Genomic DNA, 26,835 nt, shown 5'->3' with positions numbered 1-26,835 from the left:
ATCCACATCTCATCCACAACCACATCCACATCCATTTACACCACATCACATCTCATCCACATCTCTTCACATCCACATCCACATCTATTTACATCACATCACATCACATCACATCCACATCCATTTACATCACATTACATTCACATCTCATTACATCCACTCACATCTTATCACATCCACTCACATCTTATCACATCCTATCACATCGCATTCACATCTTATCACATCGTATTCACATCTTATTCACATCTATTTACATTTAGTAACATCTTATTCACATCGTATTCACATCTTATTCACATCGTATTCACATCTATTCACATCTATTCACATCCTATCACATCTATTCACATTTAGTAACATTTTCTACTTTCGAACCGATGGGACTTTTCTAAATTTTTGCCAATTGCTTGGCCTAGTTAAAGGTCCTTTTTCTCGATGGATATTTTCATATTCTTTCTCAAATTTCTCAAGTGAAATATATTCAATATTCTTCTTTTGAGTAAAAGATTCATGGGATTTACAAAAATCAAATTTACCCATATTTTCCACTAAAATTAATAATGGTCAAAATTTCACTTTTGATAAATACTCATAATTTGAATTATGCTAAAAATTTCTCTTTTACCATTTAATTTCTTGGATCTCAAATATTATGGGAATTTCTCATTTTGCATAAAATAAATCTATCAAAAATTCATCTTTTACCATTTAATTCCTTGGATCTCAATTATCATGGGAATTCCTCTTTTTGCATAAAAATGAATTTATCAAAATTTACTCTTTTCTCATAATCAATTAATTATGTATAATTACAAAATTATTTCTCATGAATATGATGAAAATCATTCTTTTTGCATAGGATGTCTAATCCTAGAATATGGTAGGAAGTTCTCTTTTAGCATTATCATAAAAATAAGATATGTATTATTTTCTAAAAATTTTACCATAGCTTCGTCGCTATTATTGATAATTTTTAATTTTTCTAAAAAGGAATAAGACATTGCAATACAATTATAATAGAAGATCTATTCTTAAACTTAAATCCAAATTATGATATTAAATCATAAATTTAGCCATAATCATAAACTTAATTATGATTATTCTACTAGATTATGCTATTTCTATTATTTCTCTTTTTCCAAAATGATAGGATTATCTCTTTCACATTTAGAATCACTTAAAGTAGTTTTTTAACTACTTATAAATAATTTAAAAGAATTTACCTTTATTTTGTTATCATAAATGCATAAAAATACCATTTTCTTATCCTCTAGCTTTACAAGCTTAGAGTTTGGTTTTGAATTAAGAATATATCAATGAGAAGCATTCTTTTTCTAAAGAATTAGCCATAGGAATGACTATTCTTTATGGAGAGAGAGATATACATAAAAAGCGATTAATCATTAAACTTCTTAGGGAAAGTTTGATTTTCATTACAAACAACTAATTAGAAACTTATCAAGCTTGAGAGGGGTTGACAAGTGAAATCATTTGAGAATATTAACAAAAACCATAAAATTCCTTCTTACCTCAAAGTTTGGCTTGCTTCTTTATCTAGAAGTGAAGCCCCCAACCAATCAATTGGTTTAGTAAGTTAAGAAGAAAGCTCCAAGAGTTGTTGAAGAGAGAGAGAAGCTCCAAGCTCTCCAAAAGTAGAGGATTTTTAAGGGATAATATAAAATATGATTATTTTAATGTAATACTGGCATGGTATTGGTCACCGATTTTTTTTGCAAAAGACTAAGGATCTATTTATAGGTGAGGGAGGCCACTAACCAAGTCCAACTGGGTTCTAAAATTTTCCAAGTTCAGTTTGACTCAATTTGCACAAGATTTGGACCAGTTTGGCTTCCTTTTTGATTTGGTTTGATCTAGGAGAGAGGAGAGTTAGGTGTCAAAGATGCATCATTATTCCAAAATATCTTATTTTTTAAGTAATATCTCATAGTTTTTAACTAATTAGCCTCAGTCAACTCTTCATCTTATGTGAGCATTTACTCATTTTTGGGTATTTTCTTTGATTCTTTTGGATTTATCTCATCCCAACACTTGGATTAATCCAATTGGCCCATTGGAACCTTAATTGGACCATAATCCAAAAATTTTTGAAAATGTAGACCCTTAGGCTAAGGTCCTTTATACACATTTTCAATTAATTCCAAATGCACATTGGAAAGTTCATTTTGAATTTATGTTTTAGGGGAATCCATTTTATACACTAGGAGGATTTTTATATCCAAAGATATCTCAATTTTGGATTATCTTTCTTTAGGCCAAAATAGCTATTTCAGAGAGGGGAATAATTACAAGAATAGAAGGGGAGGTTCTTACACGTTTACACCTCAAAAGATGGAGGAAGGAATCTTACAGAGGATGGATTCTAGATCACACATTTTCTAACACCCTCACTTGATCAAGCATCCATACCATGTAGGGTGTGCTTGGATTAGATCTACCACTAAGATAAAAATGCCGCACAAGCTATAAAATGTCATACATAACAACTACTATAATAACGTATCAGAGATGATACTTGGATCCATCAACTTTATTTATTTTATCAGACATCTTACCCACCATATTGCCAAGGTATTACCCACCATATTTTCCATGGTAATCAACCTTACACACACACATAGTGTTCCAAATTACACAAATAAGGAAGTCCTTTATAGCTCTAGGACTTTATAAAGGAGCTAGTTGTCACAACAATAGCTTCACTCAAGAATCCCTTCACCAAATAGATGAAGATGTGTGCACATGAACTTTGACCACTCCAAGTAAAACTGGTCTTGGATATAACCTTGGATATTTTCTTGGACTGAATGTTTTATTTTAACCTTTGCACTTGCGCTTTGTCTTGGCAAGATTGACTACTAGGATGATTGCTATGCAGCCATGTGGTGCAACCTTATATGCTGTGCAAGAATGCAGATGGATGGGTAAAGCTTAGTCTCCAAGATACAAGTGAACTATTTATGGCATCACTTTAATAGGAGGCTACACTAGTAGAGATATATGCTACGCTTAGTCTCCAAGATACAAGTGAACTATTTATGGCATCACTTTAATAGGAGGCTACACTAGTAGAGATATATGCTACGCTTAGTCTCCGGGATATAGATGAACCATTTATTACATCATTTTAATAATAGGAGGCTATTGGGGTGCCTCATCTATCTATGTAATATAAGGCTAAACATTCATTTTGGGGTCTCCTAGAGGTGATAAGGTTTATACATAGTCCCATAAATAAGCACTCATAGGCTACCGAGCGAGTATTCAGATACTTATAAGGAAAATCAGTCCCTTAGGATATACTATGTTAAGGGGGTGATACATAGTTACCATGTTTTTAGTGATTTTGATTAGGCTAGATGTTATGACACATGAGTGTCCTTTTCTTTTATCTTGGTGATTCATATATATATGATGGCTCATCAAGAAGTAGACAATAGTGGCCACTTTGAGCTATGAAGTTGAGTACAAGGTAGCTTAAAAAACGACTGTGGAGTGTGTGTAGCTTAGATGCTATTTGGTAAATCTTGGTATTGGATAACAATCCCCCACCTCAATCTTCACTAACAAACTAGAGTGTACATGCGCTCACATAAAGCACATCAATGTGTCTTATCATTATGTCAAGGAGAGGGTCATTCTGTAGAAGAGATTAGCCTAGCTTATGTCTCTACACAACACGACAATGTGGTGACAATGTGGTAGATATGTTTAAACATGAAGGATCTCTCACGAGAGAAGTTTGAAACTTTTTTCAAAGCTTTGTGCTTATTGCCATTTGGGGATTGATTAACCACATGATCCTTGTACATGTTCACATCATCACTATAGGGGGGATTTGTAGCCATTTATATGGTAGTGATGTGTGCTTGGGGGGTTCACCTAAAAATATGCAAGTATAGCACATGAGTTCAAATGAAGAGATTTGTTAATTCAAAATTTTAAGGTAAATTTACATAACTACATTTATAGAAGGGGTTTTTTCATCGATTTTGAAAAAAATCCCATAAGTCCATAAAGAAAAAGGGGTCATTTTATTCGTGAAAAATTCACAGGTAAAGGGTTTTAAAATACCCCATGAATGCACGTGGTACATAGGGTTTCTTAGTAGTGCATCCCCCGAGGATGTGTGGACATAGGTTGATATTGGGCCTGAGCATGTTTTCCTTTTTTAGGAGGTTTATTTCCTCGAGCGTATGTACACACTCTTATGAGTGTGCGTACATGACCTTATCATGTCACTTCACTTTTACTTCACTCATTCTCATCAATATACTTTGTTGCATCTATGTTGGTACCTTGATCTCCACTTTAACATATTTCTCCAACACAGAAAATATTAAGCATACTTTCTCTCTAGATATTCTTGCTATTTTCTCAAAGATTTGGTTTTCCTAGAGTTGATTGATCTTTGGGTGGGGCTTTACTCCTTTGTTCTTGGTGACATACTGCATTGTAACTCTTCTTGCTATACAAATATTTGGTTTTGCTAGAGTTGATTTATCTTTGGGTGGCTCTATTGGTTTCTTCTTGGTTATGTACATATCATGCTCACATGTAAGTACCTAGCTAACCAAAATCTCTAGTCATGATGGGAACTTTGTCAACCCCTGCTGTTGGGGAGAGACCGTGCATGAAAACATGGGACATGCTTGTAGAGCAGCTCATAGAGATCTCTATCCAGCCCCTATAGTTAAAAGGAAAATCTTATAATTTCTTCTCATTCTTCAAGTATGAGAGGTATCTTAATCATAAAAATCCAAAAATGCGATATTCAACTCTATAGACAAAAATAAGCAAGGAAAATTTAGGAGTGATTTTCTATTTGTCAAAATTTAGCATCCTTAGCATATATATTCACCTAGAGTAAGTTATGATCACAAAGAACTAGCATATAAGTAATCACCTAGAGTAAATGATGAGCACAGACAACTAGAATATATATATGTAAATAGCATACAATATACTTTCATTTAATACATATAAAGAGCATACAATATACTTTCATTTAATACATATAAAGAGCATATAATATACTATACATTTAATACATTTAAAAAGCATACAATATACTTACATTTAAAATACTTGGCATTTCCTACACTTTGCATCACATTAAAAAAACCCTATAATGGTGTAAGATTCCTCCTGAGCCTCTCAAGATGTCCAGTATCTTCCCCTGTAAAATCAAATCCCTCTTTAGATATATAAAAGATATTGTTTCTACCTATTTTTAGCTTAGAGAGAGAAAATGTTCAAGAGAGAGATTGTTCAGATTTTGGATGTTTTTGCATGGAAAAATATCTCTTCTTATTAAAATAAATTCCCCCAAAACAGAAGTTCAAAAGGTGCATCAGAAATCAATTATAATTTGTTCAAAAGGCCTTATCCTAGGGGGTCCAGATTTTCTAAAAATTTTAAATTAAGGTTTTGAGGGGCCAATCAGATTCATCCAAATGTGTGGAGAAGCGAGGGCCGATGGTGCAGTGGGATCTCACAAATGGGGCTAATAATACAACTAAAAATACCAATAATCCACCAATAGATCCTTTCAAGGATCAAATTTTCATAATAAAAATTGAAAAACAAATTTAATAATATCCACCATTTGGAGTCTTTCAAGACTTATTCATAAGCATCTCATGTATACAAAATGGTGAAAGATCTACATGTTGAGCTACATCCACATCTCCATGTTGAGTTACATCCGCACTCATCCAAATCACCTTGTAGATCTACATCTACATCAATGTTTATGAGCCATGTATATGTAATCTCTCAAGTGAGGTAATTAATAAGTTTGCATATATAGTTAGAACTTGGCAACCACCATAAGCAGTAGAAAATTTGGTGAAGAGCACAACTAGAGCTCACAAGCTCTTACTCACACATAGTACTCAACAATGAATGGACACAACACCATGGAGTGAGGAGGGAGAGAGTAGACATAATGTGTGGCACCCCCAACAAACTTGATAGTGTTACTAGGTAACTCTCACCCAAGTGGTGATTGCTCTCTCATGCACAATAATAGATAGCATACCTATACACGAAGGTTAGGCTCATACATGTGAGCAATGTGTCACAATGCTAGACACTCTTCTCTACCTTGTGATATAAAAAATCAAATCCGCCACGATTCTAATACTTATATTTCCTGTATTTCAACCCCCCCTGAAAGTATTCTCTATATAGGTCCCCCCTTAACCTATTCCTGATCTCTCTCACACAATGTGGAAATGATGTGGTACATGTGAACCATTACTCTTTTATAGAGCATCAGGTGAAACCAAAAAGATACGTCAACCATGTGGGGTTAGGATGTAGCCAATGTCGATGTAGATGGTGATGTTGATGTTGCCAATGTCGATGCCAATCCATGTGTTGTGATGAAAAATTAAATCTTGAGGGTACCTCCTCACATGTTTTCGTCCATACTTGGTGTACATCTTTACACCACTAACTATTGATGGGGTGTCCATGTCTGAGTACACTTGCATGTACTCAAACCAAATAATGAGTTGTAACATGCTCTAACTGTGCTATTTGCATCTGACCATGAATTGTTACTAGGGTATCCATGTGTGAGTACAATCACTTGTAATCAATCCAGTCAATGAGCTTTAACACAAACTAATGCTCTAACCATGCTATTTGCATTTGACCATGAATTGTTACTAGGGTATCCACATGTGAGTACACTTACATATAACCAATCCAGTCAATGAGCTTTAACACAAACTAATGATCTAACCATGCTATTTGCATTTGACCATGTAAACCATCCATTGGGTGGCACAATTGATGGTTGAATTTTGCCATTAGAGACCTACCACAGCTCCCTATCACTTCATATTGTAAGATTCCCTCGTTTATTTATCATTTTGCTTAATCCACCATATTAATCCTCTTTTGGGATCCACATTAAATCATTCAATCACACATCTCTCTCTCTCTCTCTCTCTCTCTCTCTCTCTCTCTCTCTCTCTCACACACACACACACACACACACACACACACACACATCACTCTCTCACACCTCACACACACACACACACACACACCACACACACACCTCACACACACCTCTCTCACACACTATCTCTATCTTACATGCACACACACATCCCTCTCTCACATCACACACACACATCCCTCTCTCACATCACACACACATCACCCCCCCCCCTCTCTCTCTCTCTCTCTCTCTCTCTCTCTCTCTCTCTCTCTCTCTCTCTCTCTCTCTCTCTCTCTCTCTCTCTCTCTCTCTCTCTCTCTCTCTCTCTCTCTCTCTCTCTCTCTCTCTCTCTCTCTCTCTCTCTGTGTGACCCATTGACTTGGTAGGAAGATAGCATGGACGGGCTAAGGTAAGAGCGCAGACCAACATGGAGGGGCGGTGGCGAGACGAGCATGCATCGAGCTTGGCTACAGTAGATTGCTCTTACAAATTTGTGGGAGCCATCTGTTTGGGGTGTTTTTTTGACTTTCCAGGGTGTCTCTTAAGTGATGCCTGCATTATTAACGACGCTTAAGCGGCACCTTGCAGTTTCGTTTCAAGTGTCATTTATATGATGCATATTTATATGCCATTTATGCGACAATAGATGCGATGGTCATTGTTGCGATGAGGTTTTTAGCTTAAAATGTGTCATTTATACAACTTTCGTAATCGCGTAAATAATGTCCTTAGAAAACCCCGACATTTCGAGCCAGTCAGTTGTGTTGTAGTGAGTGTTCATTCACTCATTCATCATTAGCATCAGTCTAAGTCATGTAGAACGGGGCCAGGGTCAACAACCCTATGGGCCTGACCATAGGCCTAAGTCATGTAGAAAGGGGCCATGGTTAACCCTATGGGCCTGTCCATATGCCTAAGTCATGTACAAGCATCAAAGCAACCTTTTTGCACCATATGAATAAAAGAAAACCCTGAAACCCAATCTCTGTCTTCTTCTCTCTCCTATGTCTTAATCATGTTTGTTTAGCATCAATGTTTTTTAATCGGGCTTAGGGTTGTGGATCAGTATAGGAAGGCTTTCGAACATGCAACATTAAGGGAAAGCAGGAATGGGGACAATAGTTAAACAGATGCTCAATTCCTTAGCAAGACTTGGAAGTGAAGATCAGGAGTGAAAATGTTTAAACAAAAATATTAGTTAAAGTCAAAGTCAGTAAAGTAGAAAGTCAGTGAGTAGCAGTTTAGAGTCAGTAGTAGAAGTCCAGGAAGGAAGGATGATAGAGTATGCATCCTGTCAAATTAAGTTAGGAGAAGGGAATTTCATGTGCATGCCCGTGCCATGGCTTGACCTTTGTTCTTGCAGTCCTTGGCCAAATGACCTTGCTTTTCACAAAAGTAGCAAACACCGTCCTATCTTTTGCATTGTAGCAAGTGTGTGATCATGTCCACTAGGAGGGAACCTTACCTTCTCCATAGAAACAAGGATAGATGCCTTGTTCCACGGGAACACGGATTATGGAAGGAGGCCAAAAGCAATTAATGCGAGAGAGTGGGATTGTAGCCATGGGAACATAAAGACGCACATAATTTTTCCATATTTTTGTGCCGAAGTGCAATGTAAATCGTTTTACGCCAATGTGGGTTCTAAATGAGAGTTCTAAGTGTATTAAGCAAGGCTCACTTATGGGGTTGTCTGCCCATGTGTGAAAGAGGCCTAGGGTTAGGGTTAGTGACATCTCTATAAAAGAGATGTTAGCTAAAGAAAGAGTACGTTTTTTGGCCATTCTCATAAGCTATTGAGTAAAGCTCTTGAGCTCTCAAGCTATGGCAACTCTCTAACTCTCTCTCTATTGTACTCTAATGAGCATCAAGCTCCAATGAGTATAGCTCCACTTCTTTCTCTTAATCTATTTTAGCATCATTGAAGTATATTAATCTATGATTAGTTGAATGCTTCTTTCTTTCTCTTGTGTATGCATGCTTGTAGTGTGTGTGTGTAGTCTCCATTGATGCAAGCTCTTGCCCACTTCATTGGCAATGAGTTATTCATGGATAGACTCTCTCTATGAGCTTGTGGGTTTGTGAATGTTACATTCTATGATTGCTTAAGCTTGTGGCTTAGTAGATACACGCTTATGGGTTTGCTTGCATTAGGGAAAGCTAAGATTTAATCAATGTTTGAATGGGATTAAGAGATTGCCATGCATTGCTTGTTCTCTTGATTAGTGTAGTGGATTTAAGGTGTAAGATTCCTCCCCTGCCTCTCAAGATATCCAGCATCTTCCCCCTGTAATCAATCCCCTCTTCAGAAATATACAAGATCTTGTCTCTGCCTGTTTTGACATAGAGAGAGAAAATATTCTAGAGAGAGAATATTCAGATTTTGAATATTTTTAGATAGAAAAATTTCTCATATTATTAAAATAAGTTCCCCTGAAATAGAAGTTCAAAAAGATTTTCAGAAGGTGCATTAGAAATTAAGTATAATCGGTTCAAGAGGCATTATCCTAGGGGTGAAGATTTTTTCGAAATTTCAAATTAAGGTTCCTATGGGCCAATAAGATCAATCCAAATGTAAGGAAGAGATAAACGAAGAAATAAAAGAAAAATCTCCCAAAAATAAGTAAATGCTCACATAAAATGAAGAGTTGACTAAGGACAAGGCTAATAGTTAAAAAGGGGAGATATTTAGAAGTAAAGATGCATTTTTGACACCTCTGCATGGGGATTTTTCCCTCATGAATGAGGCACCTACTTCACATGTGCAATTGAGTTTTAAATCTTCAAAAATTGTGATATTTTTATCTCTCCTCTCTCTTGAATCAAACCAAATCAAAAAGGAACCAAACCGAATCAAAAAGGAACCCAACTAGGTCCAAATCTAGTCCAATTTCAACCAAACTGAAATTTGGAAAATTCTAGAAATCAGTTGGTCTTGGTTAGAGCCTCCCTCTCCTATAAATAGAACATGAGTCCTTTGAAAAAAATAGGAGAATTTTACTATACTAGAATCATGCTGAAATAATGCTAATTTTTACTATTCTCTAAAATTCTCTCCAAATTGAAGAAATCGGAGCTTCCCTCTTTCTTCAATCCCCATTGGTGGCTCCATCAACATACTAAACCAATTGATTGGTTGGGGGCCTCTACCGTGAATAAAGAATCAAGCAATTTGTAAGGTAAATGGTGAATTTTGATCTTTTCTATAATTTCTCAAAGTTTCTCTCTTCTCAACCCCTCTCAAGCTTGAGAAGCTTAATTGGAATGGTTTTTGAATGCTATTGAAGTTAATTGATGAATGGTAGTAAAGAATTACATAAATTGATGAATGCTATTGAAGTTAATTGATGAATGATAGTAAAGAATTACATAAATTTCCATTTATGCTTAATTCTAATGGTTTTTATGTAGTTTCTCTCTCTCACTCAAGAAATGGTCATACTCATGACCTATTCTCAATCCAAATGAAGCTTTTCATAAAGCTTTTCCTTAATCCAAGATTAATCTATCTTGAGGCCAAATTAATGGCTTTTTTCTATGCTTTTAGTTTATGTATTTCATGAATATTGATGATTCAATCCATTATGGGTTAATAAACCAATTAGGGATCATTCTAATCATTCCTTTAATGATAAGCTTTATCCTTTAAAATAATTAAGATTTATCAGTCATAGTAGCGGAGCTATGGTAAAATTTTTGTAAAAATTACACATAAAATAATTTCATTCAAAGTATGAAAAGAGGACTTCCTACCATATTCTAGGAATTATCATCCTAGATTAATTGAAAGCATTTTATTGTAATCATGGAGAAATTGATTTTTATGTTATGCATAATTGATAAATTAAGAAAAAGAGGAATTCTAGTAATTAAATTTTATGTTAAAAAGAGTAATCCCCATCGTATGAGTATTCTTAAAGGGTTAATTTTCATTCTAAACATAGAAAAATGTATTCTAGAAATACTTTATTTTATAAAAGTGAGATTTTTATCTCATAAATGATTTTATGCATAAATTAGATGCATTAAAGAAATTCTTTTATATTAGAAGAATGATTTTCATCATAAATGAATTGTATGCATAAACCTATGCATAAAGGATATAATTTTTATATTCAAAAGAGTGATTTTCATCATAAATAGTTTTATGCATAAATTAGATGCATAAGAGAAATTCTTTTATTCTAAAAGTGTAGTTTCTACTAAATTAGAATTATGCATAAAAGATTGATTTTTAATTCAAAAGTGTCATTCTCATTTAAAATGAATTTATGCATAGGAAGATGCATAAAAGATTGATTTTTGATTCAAAAGTGTCATTCTCATTTAAAATGAATTTATGCATAGGAAGATGCATAAAAGATTGATTTTTAATTCAAAAGTGTCATTCTCATTTAAAATGAATTTATGCATAGAAAGATGCATAAAAGATTGATTTTTATTTTGAAAATGTTATTCTCCTTAAAATGAAATTTATGCATAAATAGATGCGTAAAGAAATCTTATATCAAATATAAGAATTCTCTTGTATTCTATAAATAGATATTAGGATGTGATAAGATGCGTATGAGATATGATAGGATGAGTTAAAACTTAAGAGTTATATGAGATGTGATAAGAATGAGTATGGGATGAGTTAGGATATGGATGTATGCATGTAGATGTGGATGTACGGATGTGGATGTATGTATGTGGATGTGGATGTACGGATGTGGATGTACAGATGAGGATGTGAAAATGGATGTATACATGTAGATGTGGATGTATGGATGTGAATGTGAATGTGGATGTGGATGTATAGATGTAGATACGGATGTGGATGTATGTATGTGGATGTGGATATATGAATGAGGATGTGAAAATGGATGTATGCATGTAGATTTGGATGTATGGATGTGAATGTGGATGTAGATGTGGATGTATGGATGTAGATACGGATGTGGATGTATGTATGTGGATGTGGATGTATGAATGAGGATGTGAAAATGGATGTATGCATGTAGATGTGGATGTATGGATGTGAATGTGAATGTGGATGTGGATGTATGCATGTAGATGTGGATGTATGGATGTGAATGTGAATGTGGATGTGGATGTATGGATGTAGATGTGGATGTGGATGTATGTATGTGGATGTGGATGTATGAATGAGGATGTGAAAATGGATGTATGCATGTAGATGTGGATGTATGGATGTGAATGTGGATGTGGATGTATGTATGTGGATATGGATGTGTATGTATGAATGCGGATATGGGATTGGATGTATGATGTGGATGTACGAACATGGATGTGTATGTAGAATAATGAATGTGAATGTGTATGTGAAATAATGTGTCGTCGATATGAGTGAATGGATGAGAATGAGTACACATATGAATGGAATGTGGAATAAGTAATGTGGACTGAGGAGGAATAATGTGGAAAGACGAGAGTTCGATATAGAAACTGTATTTTGTGACCTATTTGTAAATGACTGTTTTATGTCAAGAATGCTGGGGAAGCATTTTGACCATCTTGTGGATTAAGGTCATGGAGACCTAACTGATAAAGTTGCAACTCTGCTGATGGAGAGTCAATGGAGGACGTCTCGCATAGCAAGGTCGTCGACCGAGGTCTTGACCTGAGCTTTCGGTACGATGGATGAGGGACCAAGGAAGCGGCCTATGAGTGAAGCGCTAGGTCACCTCTGTGAAAAGGATCCTAGAGGGTGCTGACCATACGGTGCTCGGGCTCTGGGTCGCCGAAGATACCCACACGTATGTCGTGGAAGATATTGGAACAACGAGTAAGAGTTGTTTTCTGAAACCGGGCATGGATCTGGTTGATTGACCTTGCTGGTCCCCAATGGATGAGTCCATGGCTCTCTTATATGGATCTGTTGATTGATCTTGCTGATCTTCAACAAGGATTCCATCTTGATTTTTATATGTGAAAATATTGCCGGGTACTATGAGCTGGGAACTATTGAAAGGGCCCCCCTGAGTGAACAGGTGGTGAGCGTTCTGGTTGCCAATGATGCCATCAGTAATGGTCTTGACTACGTTAGAGTAAAAAGTTATCCTGGTGGAATCGCCCATGCTTTCCGGGTAAAGAAAGTTTTTTCGGGTTCGGTTTTGGAAAAACCGAAGGATTAGTCTCTTGTCCGGATATCCATGGACGAGGCCCCGAGTGTGGGACCCTGCCCCATGCAAGAAGTACTACTTCCGCTACTAGCACCCCGAATCCATTGTGTGGTAGGGACAGGGATCTCACATAAGGGATTGAGAGATTGATAGAGGTGCTGAATGGTTGAATCATCAAGTGGTGGTTCGTGTATGTGAGCTCTCCCGCAAGGGATAAGCCTTCATGCACTAATCGGGTCGAGTCCTCGGCGGATTGACATTGTGTTTCTTAACACATTTGTTGATCGGTAGTACTCTATGAGCACTATACTGCACGATAGAGAGAACTGCTCTACAATGGCGCCGTTGCCGGGGAGCGAGTGCCTACATTAGTTGAGCACCATACACACACTACCACTCCTTGTTAAGCTCCAATCGGTTACAAAACTGTTGGATAGGAGAGCAGGCTTTGGGACTAATTTTGGTACTTATTTAAGACTAATGTGTTGTTAAATTCTCTTTAATTGTCTTGCAATTTGAGTGCGATTGGCTAGCTACGCTTCTCCCTTAAGGTCAGGACAAGGATTCAACACACGGGAAGGATTGGAGGTAGGCGCGCTAAACCTGCCAATTTCAATTTGTGTGCAAAAGAGAGAGGCTTGTTTTTGCATTTCTGTCATTCTGTTTGAGGATAATTTTTACAGTTTCAGTTTTCTGCATGTTCGTTTTATTTTCTGTTCTTAGCTTAGTTTAGTTTTCTGCATCTTTAATTTTGTGCATTTTAAATCTCTGTTAAACCTGCATTTGTAGAGAAACTGAAATCTGTACACACACATGAAGATTGAACATTTCGAATTCGCTGCAAATTTCCAGCTGCACACGCATTGAGTTCACTGCACACGCACTTCAAAAAAGAAAAAAGAAAATAATAATAAAAGAAGACGGCTGTGCGTGAACAGCGCACCGCGCGGAGAGACCCACACATCGCACCATAAAGACCGCCACCGCACCGGGTAAAGGGGTGCAAAAAAAAAAATCATTTTCTGCCGCAAAAAATTGGGAGGTTATCTAACTTTTTGAGAGGAGTTAGAAAACACCCATCGTCGAAATTTTGGTCCCGGAACCATTTTCCCATAGTGAGTCAGTATTATGGGAAACTGGTAAATTTTAGGCGATTTTCGATCTTGAAAAATACACTATTTTTTTAGCCTAATGTGTTCGAGGGAGTTCAAAATGGGTTCTGGCAAAGTTTGAGCCAACTTGAAATTTTTGGATTTTTTTGAAAAAAAAAACTTAAAATTGGACCTTATGCACTTGCGGCGGCGGTCGGGACGTCATATAGACACTGCCTAGGGTCTAGGGCACCTTCTAGAGTACCTACGCAGGAAAGTGGGACCCAATCGGTAGAAAATTTGGCAGATATTGCTGAAACCTTTTCCGAATCCCAATCTGATACCCTTTCCAGGACAACTAGCTCATTATCTATGGACAATCTAGGGCCGTCAAATAGTCATCCCTTAGCCCCAAATAGGACACCCACAAGATCTTTTAATCCATTTGAAGCCGACATCATGGGGTTACCACTCAATGTGAGACTTCAATATGTCTACACGAATGCTCAAGGAGCTGCGATCTTTAGGGATCCACAACAACGGTATCTCGTTAGATTGCAGACTTTTTCTCAGAGCTTGATAGAGCATCTCTAGTCAATGACCAGGGTAACATGTACATAGGTGGAGATGGTGTTCGCTACGAAGTCACCTATCATCCAGAGAATGTAGACAAATTAGGAGAGCTCTCTAAGAGTGAGTTCCTAGATCTATCAAAGCCTTCCGGAGCAAGGGAGTCTAGAGATGATTGGCTCATTGAGCCGGACATGCCTGGACCATCCAATGCCCAGTCCTCAAAGCCATCCATAGATGATTTACTTTTTGTAGATCTAAATTTGGAAAGGGACAGGAAAGGCAAGAGCAAAATGGATCAGGGGGCTGAGAACCAATGGGAGTTTGTACGACAAATTCCAGTGAGACAAAGGTCTTTCAGGATGACCCACTTCAAGAGATCTATAAGGACTCTTTAGAAGGATATTATGCCACAACTAAATTGCCAGAGCTAGATCTTCCTCTAGCACTTGTGGTGGTAGTCGAGAAGCTTGCAGGATACAAGAACCGAATCGTCTAATAAATGGGCCAATGAATACCGAACCTTAGATTGGAAGGAGATTCGTGAGCTCACGTGGAGAGGACAACCATTATTCATGGAAGTGTTCTCAACTAATATAGCTAAACCAGGAGAGACAGCCTTTCTTGGAGAAACTGTTGCTCCTCCCTACGAGAGTTCACTAGAGAGGGACCCTCAACATCAAAGTGGACCACTGCAAGTAGCCCAACTCTAGCACCAAGGTATTATCCTACACCAAAAGTGCGACCACAGATCACACCACAACAATGTTTCTCTCACTATGACAATCGGAGGGTAGGGGAGCCAACTCGGCCTCCCATAAATGCACCTCCTGAAATGCGGGTAACAGGATCTTTGGAGAGGGTTGGTGAGGTAGGTAATAGGGGACCCACGCCAATTCGAGATGCATATGGACCACCTTACCAAAGAGAGGAACCACTGGTAGTGAGAGGCCATAGGCCTGATAATGAGTATTCAAGACGAGTAAGGCCATCAACTCTTCAGAAACTGGGTAAGAAGTACGAAGGGTCGGGAGATCCATATGACCATGTAGCAGCATTTAGGCAAGGAGTTCGAGCTGAGCAAGTGACTGACAAGCATACGCAAATTGAAGGATTTGGGCTCACTCTTGAGGGAAAGGCCCTTGCTTGGTTTTAGGCACTAGAGGTTTCAGACAAATCTTCTTTACGAGTTTTGGAAGAGAGATTCCTTGCTGCTTTTTCCTTGATGGAGATTCAGCATGACACAGTAGCAAACATCTACTCTTTCAAGCAAGGCGAGACTGAGAGTGTTAGAGACTGTGTAAATAGGATGAAGCAGTACATTAATCGTTGCCCAGAAGATGAGAAGCCCACCCAGAGTCGATTAATTTCTCTCTTCTTAAAAGGACTCAAAAATTCAACATTGCACACACATCTCTATGTAAAGAAGCATACAAATTTCAATGAGTGTTGCCATGATGCTATGGATTTCATAGATAACTTCAAATTCCAAGATGGTACTAGCCCTGAGGTGCAACCTAGAGATCAGTGGGGTGATGACCAAAGTTTAGAGTCTAGCGCACTAGTAAATCCAGACCAGATAGCTAACCTAGTACTAAGGAGATTGGGACAAACCTATCGCCCACCCATGCGAATGAGGGGTGTACTACCTATAGGTCCTCATCTTTGTGGAGCATGTGGCGATAACCATAAAACCGAAGAATGTAATACCTTTTCTCCTCTAGTCATAAACCAACCCACAAAGAAGTGGTGCCAGGCCTGTGCTTGGAATTTTACCCACACCACACAGGAATGTACTTGCATTATTGCAAGAATGAGACAAGAGCGTGAGCAGCAAAGGGGTGCAGTGGCTCCACAAATGCATCAACAGTATACTAATTTTGAACGTAAGCCACCGATGGCACAAGAGCAAGCACGACCTATACTTGGAGCTCAACCTCTTGCTCCTCGGACTTCTCCTGTGAGGTTTATTGACTACGACAATTCAAATATGTGTAGAGACTTGGTAAACCCAAGCTATGTGGCGGAGGAATATGCATCATATTCATCCAAGGAAAATCTCTTTGAAAGTCCCACATATCCAAGCCAAGCACTGGAGCCTCAACCGAGGGAACAAAATTCTTTGATGTTGCTAGGCGGCTACCAACCTAGGACTCCAGGCCCCTTAGGTCAATGACAGCAAAGGAAAGTAGAAGCCAAACTAATGGGCCCCTGTTTATGAGTGCGGAGAACCCCATTGGGCTCGTAATTGTCCACATCGCCCAAGGCAAGCAGCTCGATCCAATACAACAGTACCACAGTTTCCACCAATTGAAAGATATTGTCTAGGGTGTTGTGTAGAACACTTTCCAAGGGATTGTTTGCTGAAACCACATGAGGAAGCACCTCTCAACCAAAGGTCTCACTCAACTTTGTAGAGGCAATTCCATCGCCACCTTCATCAGAGAATGAGGATGTCGTGCCACTTAGAGTCATGACTTGATCACAGACACAAAATGCCGAAATGCAGACTAATGAGACACCTCGAACTAGGGATGCAAAGGCAAATCTAGTGGACAAGACCCTACATTCCAATAGAAAAAGGACCACTAGGAGGAAAAAGAACCGCAACAAGCAAACTAAGAGTGCATCCACTAGTTCTCAAGAAGTCTCTAAACAAAACATGAAGGATCAAGCTTTTACATCCCAAGAAGTGCATGAGGAGCATCAACCTCAACCTGGGCCTAGTGCTAAACAAGATGACGCTAGTACAACCGAAGATAGTTCTAGGGGTTCTATTTTTGTGGATAAGGTGAACGAGACTCTATATGCCATCATTGATGCTCATAGAAGTCGCATTGCAGCTTTATCTGAGCTACCCAAGACGCTTCAAGAATACCCAAACCCTCGTGTAAAGAGAAGATAAATCTAGTTGTATATCAGCAACTCATTTTTTAGGGAAGCTCAATCAATACTTGAGGGCCCACCTACACCTATCTCTCAGGGCCCAATCTCTCTTAAGCCAACATTAGAAACCATACCAGAAGTGTCATCAAGTTGGGAAATGAAAGCTGAGCTAATCTTACAAGCTCATAGCGAGAAGTCTGCCCCATTGAAAGAAGGCATTCTGCCACCACCTAGTCTTGCCTTCCCATGCAATGATGAAGTTATTGATGCTAATGAGGACATGCCAAATGAGATGTGGGTAGCGGTTCATGAGAAATTTAATGAGAATATGTCCTCTATTATTTCACCTCCATTCTCTGAAGTGGATTTTACCAGGGGCACAGAAAACAACTTTAGATGCCCAAGCATCCAGGAGGAAGTTCAAACAATTGTTTCTCCTAGAAGTAAGTATACAATGAAAACCTTACCATCTTATTTGGGAGAATATGAGAATTGTTCTCAAACCTTGAGGATACCCTCCATGCATAGAAGGTTGGTAAAGGAGATGGATATGGGTATCGTGCAAGCTATTTTGTCAGCACTAGTGGCTTGTACCTTGCCTTTGCTTGATTTGATAAAGCTTTGACTAGAGTTGTGGAATGATAGATTGTTCTCAAACCTTGAGGATACCCTCCATGCATAGAAGGTTGGTAAAGGAGATGGATATGGATATCGTGCAAGCTATTTTGTCAGCACTAGTGGCTTGTACCTTGCCTTTGCTTGATTTGATAAAGCTTCGACCAGAGTTGTGGAATGATATTGCCACATGTTTGTCAGAGCAGGTATTGCTACAAAAGGGTCACCACATCAATGTACTATACACCCTGAGACAAAGCATGTTATGCCAGTTCCTATCAACAAAGTAGGAAAATTTTAAAGGACGATCAGGGAAATGCTACCCTCCCATTAGAAGTGTGAAAAGTAGCTTCAACTGCAATACTTGATAGTGGTGCAGGAGTGGGAATTGTGACAAGGTCCATTTGGGAAAAGTGGGACAAACCAACTATTAGGAGTACAAGGATGCGCTTGCAGCTAGCAGATGGAAGCTTGGAACATCCCATTAGACTGCTAGAGAACATATTGGTCACCACATGTGGGATTGAATATGAACACACATTTGCAGTAGTGGATTTTGGAAAGCATCCAAACTATGAAGTGATATTGGGTAGACCATTCATGCGACAATTTCAAATGATTCAAGATTGGGGATACAATTATTTGTACCTCCGACATGATTCTGTCATCACAAGGGTCAACCTAAAGAATCACTCATATCGTGACGTAACGCGGTCTCCAATAGATGAGTTTGATTTTGCTTCATCTGAGGGCTCAAGAGTAACATTGTCAGATGGGCGAGAAGATCTATGGATGTGTGGAGCCTCATGTAAGGATTTCAACACTGAGAGACTTAAGGGTAATCGAGGTGTATCAGATGAGGCATACATTCCACAACCCTTCCCTGAGCACTTAATTGATCCCCTAGAATGGAGTCATGTCCTTGCAACATTATCGACATGTGCTTTACCTAAGCCAATTCAATTTTGTGACTGAGATCGATATGACATTATTCCTATACGAATGGTACAACCACGTGACCTTCTAGATGATTTGTACTATGGGGATGCATCCACAGCACTACATGTAGAGGAAGTCTCAGTGGAGGATTTAACACTCGAATCTACTAATGATGCTAATAAAGAAGATGGATGGGATTATGATTTTGATGATGATGTGATAATCCCCGAGGAAGAGTTAGAAAAGGCACGCCTACTCTTGAGGAAGGGAGGTTCAAATAGAGATCCCTCGAAGCCGACCCAAACGTAAATGCTATAAGAGCCATAAGAGAATCCGTAAACAAGATGAGAGAGAACGATGTGAGAGAATACAAAAAGAAAACGAGGAGTTTAAGACTCTCGACCACCACCTCACTTCTCAGGAAAGAATGGATATCTATACTATGTCCAAGCACAAGATAGTATCAAAGACCAAGTAAAACGATCAGATGGATTCCAACCAGAAGAAAAGCTAAAAACTGTTAGCAAAAATCACAAAAAAACAAAGAGACAAAAACAAAAACTCAAGTCTCAAACAGATTCAAAAGAGAGTGTCGGAAGTGCAAAGATAATGGTTGAACAAAAAACTCTGATGCAAGATTGCAAAAGAGAGATCAAAACTGCATGGTCTTCAATTAGTGATGACTCGAGTGGACAAGAACAAGGTCTCAATGTTCCCCCAACTTCACACAGTACACTCTTCAATATCGGAAGATTGTTCTTCAATAGCCCATACGACAAAAGCCAAGCATGCCAGGGGTTTCATATGATGGTCCAGAAGATGCAAAAAAAATTGATATCGTTGAGCCAGGAAAAGAGCCTCGCTATGTGTGGATTGCCACAGACTTGTCCTTAGATGAGAAGAAGTTATTAATTCAAACAATAAAGAGTATCGCGATGTTTTTTCTTGGAGTTATAAAGACCTCAAAGGAGTTGATCCAAGCATATGTCAGCATACAATTCCATTGCGAGAGGATGCAAAGCCTTCCAAGCAACGTCCTTATACTTACAATGAGAATTTTGCATGAAAGATAAAAGAAGAAATAGACAAGCTCTTAGAGGTAAAATTTATCTATAAGATTGAACACACTGAATGGGTCTCCCCTATTGTAGTGGTGCCCAAGAAAAATGGAAAACTTTGAGTATGTGTAAACCTCAAGAAGGTAAATGCAGCTACTGTACGTGATCATTACCCACTTCCAATCACGGATCATGTTTTGGAACGTGTTGCAGGGAAAAAGGCATATAGTTTCTTGGATGGATTCTCCGGTTACAATCAAGTGTCAATTGGTCCAAAGGATCAACACAAGACAGCCTTTGCTACTGAAGATGGCATCTTTGCCTATCGTGTTATGCCATTTGGTCTAACAAATGCACCTGCAACCTTTCAGCGGTTAATGAGTCATGCATTCAAGGAGTACCTTAGGCTATTTCTTGAGATCTTCATGGATGATTTATGTGTTCACTCACAAGAGCGTGATGATCATATAGAACACCTCAGACTTGTGTTTCAAAAGTGTCAAGTTTATCATATATGCTTGAATCCTGACAAGTGCAAATTCATGGTAAGACAAGGGAAGATTTTGGGCCATATTGTTTCTCGTAATGGTATTTCAACAGATATGGATAAAATTGATGTCATTGTCTCATTACCTCGACCTATCAACCCTAAAGGGGTACAAATATTCATGGGACATTGTGGCTAGTATCGTTGATTCATCTACACGTACGCTGTCCTAGCCAGACCATTATATGCTCTTCTTCTAAAGTTTAATTGGACTGACAAGTGTGAGAAATCCTTTGAAAAGTTGAAGCAAGCATTAGTGTCTGCACCCATCTTACGGGCACCAGATTGGAACCAAATCTTTCATGTCCATATTGATGCTTCAAACTTCGCGCAAGTGGATGTATTTTGGCTCAATCGGCAGAACATAATAAGGATTTCCCAATCTCATATGCTAGTCAAAGTTGAACAATGCTGAGAAGAATTATACCACAAGAGAAAGAGAAGGTTTGTCCATGATATATGGAGTGAAAAAGTTTCGCCATTACCTTTTGACAAACAAATTTTTATTTTTTGTGGACCATCAAGCACTGCTATATTTGGTGAATAAGCCTTGTGCAACTAGAAGGATTGTGAGGTGGTTTGTCATCCTTCTTGAGTTTGATTTTGAAGTGGCAGTCTGAAAAGGAACAACTCATCTTAGGGCAAATCATTTGTCTCGAATCACCTCTGGAGAAGCTCATGTGGGTGTGGATGATGATATGTTAGATTTAACACTTTTCCTTGTAGAGACAGCTCCTAAATGGTCTGAACCCATCTTAGAAATTTTGACAAGTGGGCAGATACAACTAGCGGGTCCTAATGTGGACCTATGGTGACCATTCAAGTTAATCTCATGGAGATTATATCGTCAGGGTAATGATGGAGTGTTGCGACTTATACCTAACCCTGACCAATATGAGGAGATCTTGGAATGGGCACATGAGGGTATTGGTGGAATCCATGCATCAGCTACTACTTGTGTGCGACGTATAACTCAGGATGGGCAATGGTGGCCTACCATGCATGCGGATGTTGAAAAATTTGTTCGTAACTATGCTTCATGTCAAATTGAACAACCAATTCATATTGTCACATTATTCCAAATTTCAACCACACCAAGTTGGAGTAAGTATATTGTGGACTATCTTCAGCATGGTCATACTGATTGAACAATTCCTAAATATATCAAAAGCATGCTATTGAAGTTGAAGCCTCGGGAGGGTCACTCGTATAAATATGTAAGTAACATGTGGGTTCAACAGAAGGATATTTTAAATATTTAAAACTTACAGAAATATATTTACAGAGGGGATTTATTTATTGTATTTTAAAAAAATTACAGATTTGAATAGGAAAGGATACATTATATTCACTAAAAAATTCACAGATAAGGGACTTTTTAAATAGACCTTGAACGCACATGATATAGAGGATTTACATATAGTGACCTCCCCGAGGTTGAAGCGGCCAACTATATGATGATAGAGGGCCAACTCTACAAGAGGGGCAAGGATGGCAACTTACGCATGTGTGTATGTGAAGCTGACTACTTGAAAATCTTGACTCATGCACATGCAGGTGTTGGGGGTGGACACTTTTCGGGCAATACCACACCTAAGTTGATTAGGTGGTCTGGGCTTTGGTGGCCAACCTTATAAATGGATGCTGAAGAATATGTAAAACGTCGTGACGATTGTCCAAAGGACCAAACCTCTCATCACAAAGGACAATATGCCATTGCGGCCTATGTTAAGCACACATGCTTTTGCCAAATGGGGTATTGATTTTGTCGGTCCCAAAGCACACGTGCTTTTGCCAAATGGGGTATTGATTTTGTCGGTCCCATTAAACCTCCAGCTCGTCACACGCATGCCGAATATATTATAGTCGCAACTGACTATTTGACCAAATGGGTAGAGGCAAAAGCTACAGTCAAAAATGATGCCAAGAACCACAGCCAAGTTCTTGTATGAGTACGTGTTTACACGCTATGGCTTACTTATTGAAATCGTTAGTGATCAAGGTGTGCACTTTGTGAATGAGGTCATAGAGTTTTTACTTCAAGAATTTATGGTAATTCACAAGCGTTCTGCACCCTATCATCCCCAGACCAATGGTCAAGCTCAGAGTACTAACAAGATTCTCTGCACAGCACTCACAAAGATTGTTGAGGGACATAGGACTGATTGGGAGCAAAAGTTGCACTCAATTCTTTGGGCATATAGAACAACCTATAAAATATATGTGGGGGCATTACCCCATTTGAGCTTGCTTTTGGGCTAGATGCAATTCTTCCCATTGAATTTCTTGTACCTACTTTACAAGTTGCTAAACAATTGGACTGGACTGGTCATGAGCTTTCTTTTGGGCTAGATGCAATTCTTCCCATTGAATTTCTTGTACCTACTTTACAAATTGCTAAACAATTGGACTGGACTGGTCATGAGCTTTCTTAATGCATTGATGAATTGGAAAAGCTTGATGAGACCCGCTTATTGGCGGTAATGGGGATGTATGCCGAGAAGAGGAGACAAAAGCAATGGTATGATCTAAATGTAACAACTGGCCGATTCAAAGAAGGGGACCTTGTGCTCTTGTACACACTTAAGAAGCATAAGAGAAAGCTCAAGAAACGTGGCCTAGGACCATTTGTGATTAATGAGCATACTCCTAGTGGTGCAATGCGTTTAGAGACACTAGAAGGTGAGCAAATGCCTAACTTCATTAATGGAAGTCGTCTCAAGAAATACAATGAACCGTTAAAACTGAAGCCATGCTTCAACAAATGCATGCTGCCCACACACGGAAAGAAGCACATGACCTACTTAAATGTCAGGCTCAAGAAGAAGCTAAAGCTAGAGTTGCAAAAGCCAAAGAGCATCGCAAGGCTTCTGTGTTGACCTTACAGTTGGCTATTGATGAACAATATGTCGATCCTTTCAATATTCACTTGTGTCTTCATCTTCATGAGACTACCTACTTGTCTCTGCCTGAATTGACTCTGGTGCAGATTATAATGTTCTCTCATTTGACACATGGGTAGCCTTGGGACAACCAAAACTTGTGCACATTCCTATTGACTTACGAAGCTTATCGGGTGAGGATAACCCTATAGAGGGAAAATGTGTCATTATGATGTCCATTTAGGATCACCAGATGTCAATTCCCTTTTATGTGGCTAGTAAGTCCAAGGCAGTGGTAGAGGTTGTTCTTGGTCGATCATGGTTAAGTGCTACCAATTGTTCATTAGATTGAAAGAATAGACAATACAAATTGAAAATTGATTCTGATTGCATCTTGGGATCTGCTGCTCCACGAGTTTTATCATGTCAAAAAGGTGGTAGTTCTACCTTACAAAACCCACTTTCAACATTTGCTCTTCAAGCTCCAAGACAAATGATGTGGATAATCGATGAATCCTCAAGTGAGGGCCAAGGATGGCATGTTTCAACTACTCTAGTCACTGCTCAAAGAAGGCCAGGCAAGAAGGAATTGTCAATTTGGCTACCCAAAGATGCGTACAAACTTGTACCATCTAGCCTAGTTGCTAAACCTCCTAAAAAGCATATCTTTTCCAAGCCTAAGCCTTAGATTGTTATTCATTAGGTCCCAAAGCATGTTCTTAAAGCACAAGGCTATTATGAGGGTGCAACAGCACTTTGGCTTCCCAAATGCCATGGTTTGCTAGAGCCAGAAGAGTGTATCAATAAGATTCCAAAAGCCACTCTTGGGTTTTCATATCAGTGGGTGCAAAGGAAATCAACACAACCTCTTCAAGATAGGATAGGTGGTTGTGATAGCACCTACAAATCTCCTTGTGTTGACCTTCCCCAAACATGTATTGAATCACCAGTTGTCCTAACTTCTCCTTGTTACACACTTCCACCATCAACTTGTGTACCTGAGACGAATCCAACTTTACAAGAGTCTCCTTTGAGCATATATTCTAGCACTTCACTGCCTAAATCCTCTTATCTTGCTCAAATTCCTCGACAGTTGCTATCCTTCCCACCTCTAAGAAGGACATACCCAAAACCAAAGGTAAGGCATTAACACTACAATTGAAGCTCTTTGGTAGATCAGTGTTTGAATAGTCTCACTTTTACTAATGTGGTTCCTTCTGCCTTTACAGGATTGTGTTCTTTTTGAGATGATCTTATCTACATTGTCTTTGATAGGGATTATAATGATGGATATGAGTGTATAAAGTTTGAAGTTTCTAAATTTCATTGTTCTACGCCCAGATACCTCCTGATGGATACTTTGCGAGATACATATCCACCATGCATTGAACCTGATAGTACTCAACCTGAACATCATGGGGGTTATAGTGCTCCTCCTTTTCAAACTCATTCTAGGTACTTTTATGCTCCCTTAGGTGAAATTTGCTGTGGGCATCACTTTGTCACTTTATTCTATCAACAGCATCATCCATTTCCACATTGTCAAGAGTGTGCATGACTCGTATTAGGGGAAGCTTCACACATTTGTTGGCTATGCCGCTCTTACTTTCGATGATATGGAACGGGCTTAATGAAACAAATTGTGGGAATTACACCCCAACGCCATAACCTTCTTGATGTGAGAGTACCAGACTGAGGACCAAATCAACATAGATTAGCTGAGGAGTTTCAAGCACAACAATGGAGGGATACATGCATAAATGACTTGCAACCACCTATCTTGCAAGCCCTTCTTCCCCCAGCCTCAACATGTCAATTTTGGATCACTATGAGCAACTACAAGCAATTACAAAATCGGCATTGTCTGCTTAACCTTCCCATAGAACCAATGCCATATTTTAGCGAGGAAGCACTCCTTCCTCTACCACCTTCTCCAGAGGCTGACTTTTGTACAGGGTTGTCCTTGCATCCTAAAGTGATTGATACAATCTTTCCAGTAGAAGTGGACACGGATCCACCGCCAGTGCAAGGATAAGCTCATCAACTCCACAATAAGATCAACAAGCCAGTGGACTTTTCTCCCACTGGGTTTTTAAGGGATTGAGAGATTGATTGAGGTGTTGAATGGTTGAATCGTCAAGTGGTGGTTCGTGTATGTGAGCTCTCCCGCAAGGGATAAGCCTTCATGCACTAATCGGGTCGAGTCCTCGGGGATTGACATTGTGTTTCTTAACACATTTGTTGATCGGTAGTACTCTATGAGCACTATACTGCACAGTAGAGAGAACCGCTCTACATGCCTCCTCTAAGAGGGAACCCATGTCCACGACAATAAAAAACCTCCGTAAGCAAGCCTTTGTGCCATAGATGATCTCAAAACTCCACCACCAATCTTCAAAACTTCTCGATCAGGCACAAACCACAAGGACCAATTATCCCCCTCAAAAATTTGAGATAGCAATCTGCTAGATAGTAGCAAAACAGTCCACAAAAATCCTCCCACAAAAAACACCCACTACGAGGGGAGGGAAGCCAAGGAAGAAGATGAACAACAAGAGTCACTTGTCGGCCTACACCATAAGTAAGAAACATACCTCTGGCTACAATCCAAGCTATAAAAACAACCCATTGATCACCAACAAAGCTCCCTCTCTAGATTGGACCTTGAACTCTGTGAGGAAAACACAAAGCAAAAGCACAAGAAGAGAAAACACTAACGAAGAAGGGGCATCACTACAGAAAACACTAATCCAACATAGTGAAGAAAGCGTAGCCACCTTCAAGCTCTAGAAACAAAGTGCCACGAGGTAGAAAAATGTACATATGGGCAGCCAACTACCTAGGTGTCAGATACCAACCATGAAGATAAAAGCACCTAGAACATGCTGAAGAAGGAGGCCCTAAACTTGCAAAAAACATTGTTTTAAACACAACAACCCACACTTTGCCTACTCCATAATCCACCAATAAATGCAAGATGCAAACAACTCCACCAAAAAAATGCACAAGTACCGGACAACTTGAAGGCTTCAGGGTGGGCCGATTTGCAAAAATGCATATGGAGGAAAGAGGACAGTAGGCAAGGTATCACCAAGAAGCGAGAAGGAGGGCCAGATCAGAGGGAACCTAGGCAATAATACCAT

The sequence above is a fragment of the Cibotium barometz genome, chromosome 3 (assembly GCF_041138505.1).
Source record: "Cibotium barometz isolate CiBa-2024 chromosome 3, ASM4113850v1, whole genome shotgun sequence".
Taxonomy (NCBI): Eukaryota; Viridiplantae; Streptophyta; class Polypodiopsida; order Cyatheales; family Cibotiaceae; genus Cibotium; species Cibotium barometz.
Note: the sequence above shows the minus strand (reverse complement) of the source record.